Here is a 16924-nt window from a genome sequence, read left to right on the forward strand (position 1 = left end):
GGAAGCTTAAAATTTACTGTATTTTATTCCACTGCTCTCAAACAATAATAATATTGTTTAGTCAAAGTAAAAATTGGTACATGAAACATTAATGTAATGTCAGCAACTTAAATTAAAACCCATATAAACCAGCATAAGAGGTTAAATGGATCTCTAAATGTTTCCTGTTCTTGGTATTGGAGATATTTTTAATGACTTTTTGAATGTCGGATTGGTCCTTTAACAGCTCCGTCTTGCCTCATCTCCACAGCTGATTAATCAATAAAGTGTCTGTGAGGCAAATCGGGTAACTCAACAAGTCTGGGCTTGTCCTCCAAGTCACCTGTGGTGTGTAACTGGATAACTAGACCTTCATTATCTTTCAGACGGGACAAAACTGAACCAGGCTCATTAACGCAGCCAAACAGGTGTGAGAAATGCATCTTTTAAAATCACACTCGCCTTTTCTTAGCTAGCATAAACAGAAAATAATTAGCTGTTGAGCTAATCCTGTAGATGGCATGACAAATGAACTTAGCTATGTTTAAAGGTGTTTTTGCTGTTATTAGAGCTCTTTTAGCACTGTCGGTGGGTGACACAGCCATATTCATGATATAAGGTATTGCTTGTTTTTGTCAGTTTTCTTTAACCCGACTCCTGCTACTTGTTTGAAATACATATTTTAATATTAATAAGACTTTAAAGCTAAAACATGCATGCTTGCTGTTAAATATAGAAGTGGGGGGTGGGGGGTGGGTGACAGACGAAAAACACGGTGTATTATTTCTAAAATAATCCCAGATGGAGCTGAAGTCTGTGTACAACGTTAAAACTGTGACCTTATAGTGCTCTTGTCGTACTTTATTGCATTTTAATCTCTTAAAACTGCATGGTATTATTCATTTATTATTCCCAAATGATAATGTACTTGTTTATAATTTCACGGCGTTAGTTTAGGGAACATTAAATTCCAACGTGAAGTGAATGACACTGTGAAAATATCATTTTCATAAGGCTGACATCAGGTAAGTTCACAAAAGCAAACAGTGATTTTAAGATCCGTGGAGGGGGCAGGAGGGGGGAGTGAGGGAGCCCTTAATAATCGTCTCAACACAGTCTAGTTTTTGCAGATATTTCAGTGTGATGTGCCTTTTCTTTTTTTTCTTTTTTTTTTTCCCTTTAGGAGACATTAAATAAGCAGCGCGATAGTGCAGGCTGCTGCACACCCAGGCTGGTTGTATAACGGGGCTTCACCTCAGCTGAACTTGACGCATCTGGTTCATCGGCGGCGCAGGACGCACGGCGCAGTCTGCAGCCTGTGTGTCCCCATTGAACCGAGCTGGATGGCCGGCGAGAGAAAGGCAGAGAGGGGGGGAACAACTCTTTCAATGGCCCGGTAGTCGCTCTCGGAGATTGTCTCCCAACATATTCAACATGACGACCTTTTCTGCTTCTCAGCCTACGAATATTATCGCTTTGTGTTTTTTATTTTCTGCTCTCACTGGCTCCAGACACATAATAGAGGACAAGCAACCGTCTAGGAAATATAAAGCCCGCGGACTTGGAGTTGGACACCCCGGAGGAAGAGATCATCCAACTTGAACTTGACACCTATCGGTGCGTAGTCTTAAATTTACACTTTTCTCTTTGTAAGGTGATTTTTTTTTTGAGGTTTACATTTGCGTAAAATGCGTAAAAATGACAACGAGGACGGACTTTTTAAGCGTAAGCATGCAGTGGTGTATTTCCCCCAGACTAGGTCAGTGGATATTGACACTGTTATGACTGAAACGATCCACAGTCCTTGGGGGGAAGTTTCCAGGGTGCAAAAGACAAACGCTTTCGGAATAACAGCTTAACATCTCAACATAATCGTCTGTAAATTTGAGAACGAATACCAAACGTAGTCTAGTCTTTACGTGAAAATGAAATGGTCGCCAGGCTGTAGATTCTCCCTCGCAATACAAGAAAAGAGGTCGCCTTTTCGTGCCCTAGTTTCCCTTCACAGAGAGGCATAATCTTTCCCTTTGTTATCCCCGATGCAGAGATTGGCAGCCGGGCACATCACGTCAATCCAGCGGAATACATCGCCGCTCTCCAAGTGAGCAATTTGTAAGATTTCAGTAAAATGTGCATTTAATTAGAAAAGCGGCGTTTCCCGAGCTGTTCACCCTGAGATAATCAGTGTATGTAAGACATGAGACATATGGTAGAGCTGTGCGGTTTCCCCTGATGTGTCACTGTGGTTTCCCTCAGAGAAGTTTTTGATGAAATTAATTCATTGAAATCTGAGAGGAGCTAACTCAGCAGTAGCTGAATGTATTTTTAATGGTTAAAAGGCGTGTATGGTGCTTCCTGGCTGTTTTTCATATGTACAGTGAGACTTAAATATATATATATTTAAAAAGACAGAAACTTAAATCCCCTTGTGAAATTAAAATGGGGATGTGTGTGTGGTAATATTTCATTGATATTACATATGTCTGTATTTGTGTGTGTGTGTGTGTGTGTGTGTGTGTGTGTGTGTGCATGGGGAGTCATAACAGGAGCTGCACATTCATCAGGTAGGACACGTAGATTTTCCCATTAGACAGCAATACAAGTAAGTGTTTTATAGGTTCATATAGAGTTCATTTTGTAGCCTAAATCATTTCTTCTTGTGCCTATAGACTATTAATTGATTAAATTGCACATTTTCCTGAAAAAAAAATCAGTTTGGACCTTCAACTTGCTGTGAGCAACTAAAGCAAAATGCAGTAGTGCACCGAAGCTTGTAGAAAGACTATTGCTATACAATAGAAACATATTACCTTTTACACTGCGTGAATATGCAGGATATAGATTGTGATTGTCCTGCTTTGAAGCACATTTCAAAATGTCACCTTGTTATGTGTGAGATTCAGACATGGTCCCTTTTTAGTTTAGCTGCCTCAGATCATGCCACAGATATCGTTCATGCCTAAGATAACTTTTACCCACAGCACATCGGCACCTTGGGCTCAGCACAAAGCTTTAAAAGTGGCACACACACACACAGATGCCACACTTTTATCAGTTTATCTTAAGGGGTTGTTTGTCCTTTTAGATCATCTCTGGCATCCTGCACATCTGGTCATGTATTTTGCTTTGTGTGTGTGTGTGTGTGTGTGTGTGTATGTGTGTGTGTGTGTGTGTGTGCGCGCATGTGTGTGTGTGCTCTCAAAGCTTCATCTGCAGGTTGGTTGGCCGACTGGGTAAGATTCTGTTCGTACTGGAGTGTCAGTCGAAAATTGCAACGCAGCAGCGTTCCCCAAGAAAAGATCTGTGTTGGCTGACAGGAACATGGTGTTGTGCTATTACCACATTCTCTCATGCTGCATGTCTCATTTTCTCACCCTTTCACTGGAAAGAGAAACACAACTGTCAAAAGCTAGAATATGAAGAGGGTCAGTTTGTGACCTTTTGGCCGCAGCTCTCGGTCACAAACAAGCTCTTTTATGTGATGTATTAATACCCTGATATTGCATGTTTATAAAGCGCAGTCACCGTTATAAACAGGAAAATGCCATTGTGCTTTCGAGAAAATGGAGCAGAAACACAGGTGGCCCTCAGACAATGGACCGGGACTCATTTCTCCACTGTGAGTCAGTGGGACAGGAGAAAGCACATGGCTGCAGAGTGAAAATTGGCGAGATTATTGTCTGAATTACCCTGCCACCCTGTAGCTCAGAGCCCCGTTGTGGGCCATATCTGCAGTGGCCAATATGGAGAGGAGAGGAGGCTTGGATTCACCCAAATTTTCTCTCATTTGCTTTCAGAACAGCTTCATCCTCCCTCCCACTCTCCCTCCCAGTCTCTCATATCTCACGCAATTGATTGAAACCCTAAACGGCAAGATCAGGCCCAGCGCAATCCAGCCTTTCTATGAATAGTTGATTGGATGTGATGGCGATGGGGTGTGTTGTTTCTTTAAGGGCATTTCAGGTCAGAGGGCGGGAGGCGGTGGGGTTGGTGTAGCAGGGAGGCGGTGGGGGGTGGGGGGTGGGAGGGGGTTTCGGCGTGCACGGCTGATACTGCAGTGTGGCGTGTTGTGCTGTCCTGTCCTGAGCTGAGTTTTAGAGGCGCACAGAGACTCCTGTCACTCCCTAATCAGGTCATCTGCCGTTTTGAGAATGCGTGCACGTAGTGCTTTAGTTTCTCCCTGTGAGGAGACTTAAAAGGTGTTTTTTCAAATACATATCATTTACTCTATTGTGTGTGCCTGAGCCACCTTGTCTTGTTCTAATCTGCACAGATGGAGGGTGTATTAAGAGTAAGAGCAGTGGGTGTCTGTCACCGATTATTTCAGGTTTTTTGGTATTAATAATGTGTGCAAGCCATGAGCTGACAGTATAGTGTGTAGCTAGCATTTATTTCAGAGTTGTGAGTTGTGTGCGTGCATGTTTGTTGCTCTGGTATGTCTCTTGTCCCCACCAAACACTTCACGTTTTAAATCTCTGCGCATCTCAGTGCAGGGCATTTAAGTGCTTGACCTAATTTCTCTGGCAGCAAAGAATCCACTAGTGAAGGCCTTCCTCTGTGTGTATTTGTGTGTGTGTGTGTGTGTGTGTGTGTGTGTGTGTGTGTGTGTGTGTATGTGTGTGTGTGTGTGTTTGTGCGCACGCGCGTGTGTGTGTGCGCGTGTGTGCGCACGCGCGTGTTGCTCTGGGTGTTTCCTCCTTGCCTTTCTAACAGGAAGCTGATGTGGAGTTCAACTGAGGACAGGGAAAAGGCCTTTTCTTTCCACTGTGAATCATTTGAGAGAGAGAGAGAAAAAAATGAAAAAAAGAGAGGGGAGAAAAAAAGGGACCAGGCCGCTGCATTGATTCAACCCTCTGCAATCTGGCCTGCTTCTCTCTCTTTTTGTTTTTCCCTCCCTCTTCCTCTCTTCATTCTCCATACCTTATTGTCTGTTTCAGCTTTTTTCTCACTCTTTCGTTTTATTTCTACTTCTACTGATCTCGGATAGACAGCAGCGTTCTGGAGGGAATCAGCGAGTTTATGGAGAGTTCACGAGTCCTGTGAGAACATGGGGAGGGAGGGGGGCAGAGGAAAGGAGAGACGAAAAGCAAATGAAGCAGGGCTCTGTGGGGAGCAGTGCAGGTTCTTCCGGTTCAGTTTTAACATACCCACAGCAAAAAGAGGCTGCCCGCGTTATGTACTTATGAGGAAAAAAAAAACATAAAACACCTACACAAACTGGCTTTATTAAAGCCAGTGTTGAGACGCTGTGAAGGATTCTGAATCCCTTTGTATTCCTTAAAGCTGAGATAGTATGGAAGGAACAAAAGCTATAAATAGCTGATAAACCCTTCTGGGTGAGAGATAAATGGCTAAATTGTTCAAATAAATTTCCTTTCACAGCCAGAATACCAACCAACAGGGGTTATTTGAGGCTGGTTGTATACATCATCTTCCTCGCAGACCAAAGCTATAGTAATTTTTTGGTTGTAAACTTGACGTGGATTTATTCAGTTCGAAGGTCACTGAGTTTAAAGTTGTTCTCGGTCACATTTCATGTTGGATGACACTTGTTCCAAGAATCAAATACAGGCCAAGGCAAATGTTAGAAATGTTGAAACAGCATGACCTAAACCCTAATTGTAGATAATCTCATCTTCAAGGTTCCGTGTACATATTGCAGTAAAAGGGGATTTTTAGGAATTAAATAAGACCAGATATTCTGAAACCACCTACTCAGCCTGTTTCATGTGCTTGCAAAATCTTTAACTGTTTGAGTTGTATGTCTACAAGATTGAACTAGAACACAGTACGACACACCACTGCTGCTTCAGCAGTATGACAGAAATATTCATGAACACATTTGACAATGAGCAGTGGAGATACACAACTGCAATGTCCATGGAATAATGCAGTGGCCTTTTCTTTGCCTTCATTTGTTGTGTGTATATAGAAGTTTGCGTCAATGCAGCAGCAGAAGAAGGGCCGATTTTCTCGGAGAACATTTCCATTTAAGCCTTCGCTTACCCATGTTCCCTTGAGCCTGACACAGACGTCCAGCAGAGTCAGAGCTGTGGCTGACTTTGTGCTTTGACCTTACTAAAGGGCAGAAAGTGAATCAGTCTAGTGTTTTATTATTATAATCTGAACGGACACAATTTGTCGATGGTAAATTGCTGCTCCTTTTTGGATTAATCTACATTTCAGTCGCCTCAAAGCAAAGAAAAAAAGTTCTCTAATGCTACTTTTATTTACATATCCTCCATTGTGATATTATAGATTAAATTAAGAAAAGCAAAGCTCGTCACTTTACTTCATGAAAAGAATAAGGGTCCCTGATAATTTGAATAAATTCCAGCTGGTCCTTTGCCCAACAGCACTGACATGTAACAGCAGAAATGTTCCACTAAGAATGTCCTGTTCTCAGCTTGTACTGGCACAGTGTGGGAGAACAACACGCAACCAAACCGCACAGCACACGTCCTAATCAATCACAGCTCTCGATCATTTTTCACAGTGCAGGTCGAAACAGCAGAGCTGTGACTTTCCACACTTTTGATTTGTGATTTGAGTTTTTTTTCCTGTGTCTTGTATTTTCAGCGCAGGGCAACAGAGTACACAGAGGATGTGGAACCACCAGGCCTCAGATGCTGCAAGGCAGGTGAGTACATGGGCACTCACAAACACACACAAATGTCTACTGAGGCTGTGCGAAAGAACATATGGGCAAAAAAACAACAATATTATGTTGCTTACAATTTCAGTTTAAGTCATTTTGGTCACAATCTTACTTGCTTAGAGGACATAAGGGTCGGAGCTACTGTATTATGCTCCTTTATGCCCTCCAAAATGTTGCAATGTTGTTATGATTGTTTTTTGTAATACATATATATTATATGTATATATATAATGTATTCATTTAAACCCATTTGGCTTTATACTTATCTCTCAGCCGGGCATCTCTTGAAAAATGTATTTTTAATCTTGGTTTAAAGTATAAAGAATAAAATGGAAATTAAAATTGTGATCTCTAGAAAATCAAGTATTTCTTTTTTATATCTAGAGTTCAAGAAGAATGCACAATCTGGGCTTTATTCCTAATCTCTTGTTAAACTGTAAGTAGCAAGACAGAAAATAGGAGCATTAATGCTCAAACTGACAGTCTCTGTCTAATGTCTCAATACACAATATTGGTATATTTTTAATAGACCATAATGAGGAGTCTCAGCTGCTGCAGCAACACTGTCAGCACTTTGACTTTCCTGTTGAAGGAGAAAGATGCCTGGCTTTAGCTTTGGAGTAACTATCCGTAACTATGCTGAAGAGTTAGGGGGATTTAAGCATAGTGGATTTTATGTGAGAAGACTCTTTGGGAATAAATGAACGTGTTTCGTGATAATTTATGATTTTTATTTTCTTCCATGAAGTTGATCCCAACAACATGACGTCTTTGACTCCTCGTAAATCAGAACATTATGTTGTAGTCATGGAATTGATGATATTTGAAAATGTGGTTTTTAGTGAATTGTACAGTGAATGAGTAACTTTTTACTCAATAAGGACAGTTTTGGCTTGAAAATAGCTGAATAAAAGTTATAGGAAAGATTCCTGACTTAGGTTCAGAGGGAAGTTTGTGACACCAATGTCAGATTAATGTGCATGGGCTCTCTGGAGGACTGAATGAATAGCATTCTTGACAAAAACACTTGTAACTGCGGTACAGTACCTGTCACTGGTCTGGGTGAAATCCTGGTTGCAAGTATTTTATCATGTTTGTTTTTACTTACACGAGCTACCAGATGGGTGGAGTTTACTGGTGCAGTATAATTCCAGTAGTACAAGATCAATGTCAGGCTCAGAAAAGTTCACTGAGTTCACTGAGGCAGCTCGAAACCTGATGTTCCTCTTAATCATAAGTGTTTCCTAAGTGAGAAAAACCCTTCTCCACACACATGACACAGTCACGTACAAAACAGTATTTTGTACATAAGACTTTACTGAAGCCACAGAATTGAATTCTTGTATTGAATGAAATATTCCACCTCAAGAAGCTGTCTTTTTATGGCCCCGCCATTACATCAAATGGAAAAATTCTGCATGTCTCTTGCATCAATTTATACCATTCCCCCATAATTCAGCATGACATATTTAGTATGTTTGGAACCATTAGGAGCTTTACTCTGAAATAAAGTTCTGTGGCTTTGAATGATTGGCTGTAGCATATGCTTTTGACTGATGGAGTGGGACAGAGTAGATTGTTTAAATTTTTATTTTGTTGTGGTAGCTCAGACGTTTTCCTGTGTTGTTCAGGATTGAGATTTGACTTGGGACCGTCAGTGCACTTTAGCCATCCTGTTCTGTCCAGTGGGATCGATGAAAAAGCATCAAATTATTATAAAGCTAAAAATTTTAAGCACTTATTCTGAAAAATGCCTCTCTCCAGTGAAATTATTGATTAAAGCAATGTTATTATATTTTAGCTGATCCAGCACTAGAGCTAGTGATTTGTAGTGTTGGGTAGTTCAAAAACTAGCTTTATATTCTTTTGCATAACATATGCAATATGCATGTGAACCCTCAATTCAGTTGTCAAAATAACTAGTAACTTCAGCAGATGAATAAAAGGAGCAAAAAAAGGACAATAAATGTAATGTGGTTGAGTAAATAAATAAAGTAATAAAGTCTTGCAAAACAGAAATAGCTTCAGTGGTAATACAGAAGAACTAAAAGTACTTGCAATTTTACTATCAAATAAAGCAGAAAATACAAAAGCTTCACAGTCCATAAAAAAACTCTTAGACTGAAGTCCGATTGTCACCTCATTCTTTGTCTGTGGTGTTTCTCTTCCCTTTCTCCTTCCTCTTGCCCTTCTCCCTGCAGAGTCATAGCTCATGTGTGACCTCTGCAGGTGTCACTCCACATACAGCATGGCTGACAGAAACACTGTAGGATGTGGGCTCAGATTACTTTTCTTGCAAAGCCTACCACTAAAAATGAAGAAATATAATAAAATGCAGCACTTTTCTCAGTATAATATTTACAGATCCAAATACAGTGGCAATAAAAAATTAAATAAACCCTTTGGCATAAGCTTTTTTTTTTTTTGTTAATTGTTCATAAAATGTGATCTGATCTTCATCTAAGTTGTAAGTTTAGACAAACGCAATGTGCTTAAGTTAATAACACTTTATTGAACACACACATTAAACATTCATTCAGTGCTGGTGAAAAAAAAAGTAGGTGAAGCCTTGGATTTAACAACCGGTCAAACCTCCTTATGCAACAATAATCTGAAACAAGTGTTTTCTGTAGCTGCTCAGACCTGCACAATGTTCAGGAGGAATTTTGGACCGTTCCTCCTTACAGAGCTGCCTCAGCTCAGCCATATTCTTAGGATGTCTGCTGTGAGGGGCTCTCTTCAAGTCATTCCACAGCATCTCTACGGGGTTAAGGTTTGACCTCCAACAGGTAGATTTTCTTTGTTTAAATTCATTCTGTAGTAGATTTACTTTGATGTTTAGACACGTTGTCCTGCTGCATCACGCAGCTTCTACTGACCTTCATCAGGTGGACAACCACCCTGACATTATCCTGTAAGAGACCTTGAAAAACTTGGGAATTTATTTTCCCCTTGATGATGTGAGCTGTCCAGGCCCAGATGACGGTCATGATGGTCCCTCCACTGTTCCTCACCTTTGGGAGGATCTTTTCCTGTCGGCGTGCAGTGATGTTTTTACACCATACGTGGTGCTGCATGTTCTTCCAAAACAGTTCACCCATAGTTTCATCAGTCCACAAAACAATTTTCCCTGTAGGGTTGTGGAGTGTCAAGCTGCTCTTTGGCAAACTTCAGGTGTGCAGCAATGTTTTTAGGAGAGCAGCAGCTTCCCCCACGGTGTCAGACCAACATGCTCCATGCAACCATTCACCATGATTTGCATATGGTCGGCTCATGAACAGAGATGTTAACACCAGCTGCAGCGATTCCTTTAAGCCTTTAGCTGTTACTCTGAGCTTCTTTCTTACATTACTGAACTTTCTGCGTTGCGCCTTTTGAGTCATTTTAGCTGGACACCCACTTTGAGGGAGAGTGTCCACAGAACAAGCTTGTCTCCATATATAGACAGTTAGCAGAGTTTTCTTTTGAGATAACTTTCTAACCAATTCTCATCAAAACTCAAAAAGTTTTTTTTTTTTATAAGAAAAGTGTCTGTAACCCACATCTCCAATCTGGTTTCATGGACTGGACTCCGGGTTTACTAACTCTTGACTCCAGTTAGCCATTGTTGATGTTATTAGCTGTGGGGTTCACACACTTCTTGCAACCTCCTCTGTGAATGTTTCAATGATGTATTCAATATGAACAACAACAATGCAACATTCGTGTATCATTAGTTTGTGTGAACAGATTGTGTCTGCTCATTATTATAACTTTGATTAAGATTAAGATTTATACATAAATACAGGTAATTCCAAAGGGTTCACTTCCTTTTCTTTCTCCTTTCTTTCTTCTGACTGTAAGTTGGAAGAATTTAGAATTTAAAGTTATACTCAGTTTTGAGTCAGTATGAAAGCAGCTCTTTATTTAGTTTTATTGAAGTTCTGCAACATAATACATTTATTTAAAAAACAGCAATATTTAGGTGGATTTAACATCTGTTTTATAAAAATAGTTAAAGCCACATAACATTGGCCAATATGGACTTAAATGTTTAAGTGTCAAGTAGGAATTCACTTAAGTTATAGCAGTTTCATACAGCATGTCCAACAATGTGAATCCAGCCAAATGTTTATTGTCAAACATTATTACCAAAATTCAATAAAACCAGTTACACAGGAAAAAATTGGAGTCAAATGAGTCACAGAAATATTTACAAAACCTGAAGCCGTTGAGATATTTTGCAACTGCAAACTTGCAGCTGCAAAATAAAATATCATATTTTGTACATCCAATGAATACTGTGATTTTAGTTTTTACATTCACAGTGTATTGGATTGAGAAGAGGTGACTTGGTGTGGATGGTTGACCTCCCACCACATCCACTCTTTTGGAAATACCCCGTAATTTGATTGAACCAGTTCAGGGGAGGTCCAGTAGGCAGCGTCCCTCAGATCAGGTGTTGTCCAGATGTTTTGATGAGAGCCATCCTAATTTCTTATTTGGAGAGCAGGGATGGGACAAGAAAGCCCTCCATGACTTCCAACAAACTTCTGTGCTGTATACTGTCAAACATAGCTTATTCTTTCAGTATCAGATGAAGATTTTTTTTTTTTTTTTTTTACAGATGCACCATTCTTGTGTCCAATTTATAGTCAAAAGAGCTACAGCAGAACTGAGCCCCTGTCCTACACATAAAATGCCATATTTCATTTAAAGGTGGTTTGTTTGGCATTTTAATAGATATTTTTCATCCCAAAGCCTCCCACAGTGCCTTGACTGCTTTCAGTTTTAGCATCAGAGACTGCGTTTACATGCAGAAGAATTTTGTTTTTGTAACCCAGTTAACCCAGTTGTGGGTGGACTCATTCAAATCTCCTATCTTACTTTGAATTGCTCATTCTCTGAAATATGGAAAACCTGAATTGGGCTGTCTGGCTTTCTTCCATTACCGTGGCATGTAAATACCTTACTCCCATTTTAGCTTTGTGCAATCCTCATTATTGTTAATATTATTGTATTAGAGTTAATCTAATAATCAAGAGTGAAGCTAGTCTTTCCTATGGTTATTTATTTGTTATTTAGTCTCACATGTATGTATTTGTCTTCCACTCTCTGCCCCTCTCTCCTCTCTTTCCCACTTTGTCTCTCTCCTCATTTATTATTCTATGCCCGATGGACAGAATTAAAAAGTAGGATATGATATTATCCACTGGGACACACTGAGTATCCTTGCAAAAGCCAAGGTGGATTAAGTTGTGTCTGATTATCAAGCATGACTGGTGCCATGCTTGATAACAGGACCTGTTCAGGTCCACTGGCATCCAATTACAAACTATTACATACGAGGTAATTATGGGGTAAAGTTCAGAGCAGTGTAACAGTGTTTGTGATTTAGTGGGGGCAGAATTACAGCAAAGGTGTAAGGTGACTTCATCCTGTGTGTGTGTGTGTGTGTGTGTGTGTGTGTGTGTGTGTGTGTGTGTGTGTGTGTGTGTGTGTGTGTGTCTGTGCTCATGAAGGAGAAGTAATGAGAGTGGATGGTTGCTCTCCACCAGACAACCAGAATGAACTGTGCAATGGCTAAAAGAATCTCTGTCTCTCTCGCTCCCTCGCTCTCTCAGATTGGGGGCTGCCCTGCCTCCACAGAGCGCTCGGCCACTGCTGCATTGTGGCCCGGGGCCTCATTTGAATGGGCCTTTAGTATTTTGTGTGAACAAGTCAGCGCCATTTGCATTTGTTCCAGTCACAAAGGTTTAACAGGTCAATAGGGACTCCCTGGCAGAAAACTAACACGCTAGGGTACCTTTTTTTTTCCTCCCTCCCTCACGTCTCCTCCATCGCTGTGGTTGTCAGGCACCCGGCCGGCTTGTCCTGGTAGTATGTAACTCAAGCATGTGGTATGTATACAGAACATGTGTGTACAAGTGTGTGTGTGTGTGTGTGTGTGTGTGTGTGTGTGTGTGTGTGTGTGTGCGTGTGTGTACAAGTGTGTGTGTTTTAGGACATGATTTGTGACAGCAGCGTGTCAGGGTCAGAAAATAGGAGATAATACTCTCCAGGCTGTACTGACAAAAGTTTAATTAACATACAACTTATAGCAGCAGCTTGTTTGAGTGACAGAGGGGTTTGTTGTGTGTGTGTGTGTGTGTGTGTTAAAGAAAGAGAGAACAGAGACTTTCTCTAAGACAGACACACACACCAGCACATTTGAGAGAGAGAGAGAGAGTTTCATTTCCTGTTCCGGGACTATTTACACTCTCAATAAAATTTGTAACATGGTGTGGAACAATACGTGATGATATGTGGGAGCTAATTCCCCCACCAGCTTCACCACAAGTGTGATGCTAGGATGAATGACTATTGTGCCATTTATAAAGAGATACAAGTAACACTTTGTTTGAAGGGCTTTTAGTTTGTTACTTCTCTTCTCTGGGAACTTGACATATTAGAGTCTCCTGTTTCGCATTTAGATGCAAACAAAAACCTTTTCTAGTCTTGTTACCCTTCCTAATGAAAACTAATAGAATATATTAGCTTAAATATGTTAAGCGCGCTTAGTCAGTGTTCAAATCCTTCGAAAGGAGTGCTAACTTTGCTAACATGCAATTTTTCAATTCAGTGACTGGCAACACAGAAACATCTTTAAAGCAGATACTAATTCTGTTTCTAATACATGTTATTAGCCATATAAAAGCTTTTAATGGGTAACATTAAAATATTTTCATATGTCTAAGTAAAACAGTAAATTGCTAATTTGTACGGAAGTGCTTTTAGCAAAACCATTACACCCAGCATTGCTCCTAACGTTGTAAAACTGTTGTTTTTGTGCCAGTAAGCCTATTTGAGGAGAATATCTAGAGAGAACAGAGTATCGTCTCATTAAAGATTTATTGTGATTTTTGGAAGGATAGCAGAATTGACTTTTTATGGTTCTATTTTCTTCTGAGTGTAGCCTCTGTCACTCATATGGCTCGCTTGGGGCTTTCAAAATCCAAAACCAACAGCACAATGAGTATTTTTTGTATTGACTACATTCTTATACACGTAATGATATTTTTTTTTTAAAAAGTTAACTTAGTGCAAGCAGTGGGCTATGCAATTGAAATAATAGAATAATGCTGGTACACCACAGCATTTCCATCCACTTGATGTGGGTTTTAAGTGCAGGCATGGCAGCAGGTTCTCCAAGTGCTCACAGAGATTGTCCTGCATTTAAAATGTCAAAGGCTGCCTCCTCGTAACAGTCAGATGTGCTGCTGAAGAGTCCTCAGGAAGGACAGCGAACCCCCCCCCACCTGTTCACTCACTCTGGGTAAGAGGATCCACCTGAGTGGCTCATGAGTGAATATACTGTAAAGCTTCAGTGTCAGACTTTACACAGTAGTGGCAGCTGCCTTTTGTATATGTCCCTCAGCATATTTACAGTGAGGTTTTATCAAAATGTAATAACCTTCACCAAACAGAATAATACACATTTGCTGTTTACCACAGTTATATGTCCAAAGAGACTTATTGTGTATGATGAAACTTAATGCCTTATTCAAGGTCAGGTCTTTGAATCCCTAGTCACATGTAAAATGGATTTTTTTTTTTTTTTTGCAAAACATCATGAGCTGTTTACTTTTGGATTTGTTTGCATCAATAGCAGAATCCCAGTTTGTGTAATCTGCAACAATGAAATATATATCTTATATTATATTGACCATGTAAAGTTTAAGAAAGAAAAGTATTCGCTTTCAACGTGTATCACAATATGCGGTTTATGCCGGACCACAATGTCTGCACAACAAATGTATACCAGAAAGTTGCAGACAAATCATTTCTGTAGAGAAAAGACATTTTCAAGCCTGTGAAGCTTAGAATCCAGTGTTAAAGCTCGTTCCAGGCATTAGCTAGTCTCATCACTGTGTACACTAACATGTACACTATAAGGAACTTGCCTCAGTGACTTGGCGCACATAGCATAAATAAAGCAGAATATACAGACATACACAGACACAGTGTATATAGTAGGCTACAGAACTATGTACACATCATGTACAGCTGTACACATGATTAAAATATGCACCGATGGTATTTATATCAGCACATTACAAGTAGTCTTGCAGAGTATTTTACAGGGGTAGATGACAGACAGCAGAGGAGGGAAAAATCAAACATTTCGTGGCAGACCTGAGTGGGAGCCATGCTTACAATTGCTCCTGTCATGCTGATCTGAGACCGCCTGGCCACAGTGCCCTGCTCTGCTGTGCTGTATTTTGTTGCAATTGTTTGTGTTGAGCTGTGTGACCCACTATTTGGACTTCTGTTCCATTATCTTTCAAAACTTGCTGCACTTGGGGTCTCAAGCAAAGAAAAGCAAAGTGAGAGCCCAGCGTCAGGTGCTACAAGCTGCTAGCTAGGCCTGTAGCCAGGCCCAGAGAGCCAGACCTGGCAGCTCCGAGGCTGCGACGTGTGAAACGCTGCACACAAAGGAGCTCGCTCCATCTGTATGCACCCTACATAGGCAGGCTTTTGTTGCAGCCGACAGGCACATGACTGCTAGCATCTTAACCCCTGAGAGCCAGCGTCTCCTTTCCCCTCTCACTAGACTACACACTGCAGTAGACACCACAGTGAGTTAATACTTTTAGGAAAAGAGCCAGGGGTTTAATAGTGATTTATGTGTTTTGTATTTTTGTGAACATGTCACTCAGCAAAAACTCCCCAGAAAATATATTTAAAAAGAAAAGTATGATGTAAATATCAGAGGAGTTTTAGTATAATGTTCAGAGACAGTTTAAATTCTCTGTCAAATGTGTTAATGTCCAGGCAAAACTTTGTGAAAGCAAATGAATGCTATACATTGTTTGAAGAATTGGATCAGGGGTTCATTTTTAACAATGATTTGGGGTTAATATCGAGGTCAGACATGAATAGGAAAAGACCAGAGAACAAAACAGGAAAAAAAAAGTGTTCTCTGTTTTCACATGAAATATATGTAAAAATATGCAGATGAATATCTTCTGTGCTGTTGTATGGATTTACAAAACAATAATTATGCAGGTCAGATTTAGGAGGGTTTCACATTTCAGCTTTAATTGCATTTCCTGTTTACTGCGAGGCCAAGTTTACTTATTTGTCTGTACATTTCGCATAAAGTTGTAGGGACAGTTCAGAAATGAGTCCGCTGCCTCCCACTGGGAGACCCCTCTGTAAAATCCAATTAAAGATAAATCACTAGCATCAAGACTCGACGGCTGTGGCAGTTAGGAGATGCTCTGACCTATTAGCACTCTTCATTTTTCAATTTCAGCGTGCTACATGGATGTCCTTGAGTAGATCATTAAGTCACACACACACACACACACACACACATACACACACACACACACACACACACACACACACACACACACACACACACACACTCTCATTCTCTGTTTGGGAACGTTTTTCTTATTAAACCACACTGAACAAGCAATAAGAAATTATACAAATTATCTTCTTAATTCGGAAACTTAACTTGTGAATTTTCTGCTCAAATGAATAGATCCTGTTGGTTTCATGAGGACATGCTCATGTGCCTCATGCTACTTTGTGTAACCCATACAACTCCAGACGTGTGCGTGCGTGCGTGTGTGTGTGTGTGTGTGTGTGTGTGTGTGTGTGAAGCCGGAAGCATGTGTGTGCATACTAGTGCTAGATATGAAATCAAACAAACACTCTATTTGGAGCGTTCCTGAACCCTTAGTCAGCTGAACTGGATACGGGCGACTGAAACGAGCGTGCTGTCACTCAGTCAGACAAGTGCCTGATTTTTGGAAATAAGAAGAGAACAGAGGGCAAATCACAGGAAGGACAGAGACGCTGCAGTTAAAATAAAAAATGAAAATAAAACATGTCTTCACATCACCCCCCTCCTTTCACTACCACCACCACCTTCCTTTTATGAAATGTGGGTGTACGGTCCCGATGGGGGCTGGGGTGCAAATGGCTCCTATCTGGGCTGAGCTAGGTCACGCAGGCCCATCCAGGCTGCAGTGCATCTGTGACGTGGCATTAAACTAGAACCAACAGCAGGTCCGAACCCTTTAAGAGGTGGTACCACTCCCTGAGAATGCCACAGACCTGTACGTAAGCTGATGTTTGATAAGAGCTGAAATATAATGATTTATTAATGTGGGATGGACCCCCGAAATGTGAACAGTATGTAGCTAGGGATCAGGAGAGGTGTGTGTGTTTGTGAGTTGGGAGGAGGGGAGAAGAGTGGTAAGTTTCGAATATAAGAAAAAAAAAAAAATGAAATCTGAAAATATATTTTTA

At 40.5% G+C, this 16924-nt stretch overlaps 1 long non-coding RNA gene across 4 annotated transcripts in view; it reads left to right on the forward strand.

The window, feature by feature from the left end:
- Positions 1–278: 278 nt before the first annotated feature.
- Positions 279–16924, forward strand: part of LOC130163646 (uncharacterized) — a 33928-nt gene continuing 17282 nt past the window's right edge. Inside the window, exons 1-3 of one of the 4 annotated variants that reach the window (XR_008826500.1) lie at positions 279–407; positions 1163–1596; positions 6559–6619. This is a non-coding gene — a long non-coding RNA (uncharacterized LOC130163646). Of the gene's footprint in view, positions 408–583; positions 599–916; positions 1005–1091; positions 1597–6558; positions 6620–16924 lie in introns of those variants that run through there. The other 3 variants (XR_008826502.1, XR_008826501.1, XR_008826503.1) reach the window with 3 other exon arrangements.

The sequence above is a fragment of the Seriola aureovittata genome, chromosome 22 (genome assembly GCF_021018895.1).
Source record: "Seriola aureovittata isolate HTS-2021-v1 ecotype China chromosome 22, ASM2101889v1, whole genome shotgun sequence".
Classification (NCBI taxonomy): domain Eukaryota; kingdom Metazoa; phylum Chordata; class Actinopteri; order Carangiformes; family Carangidae; genus Seriola; species Seriola aureovittata.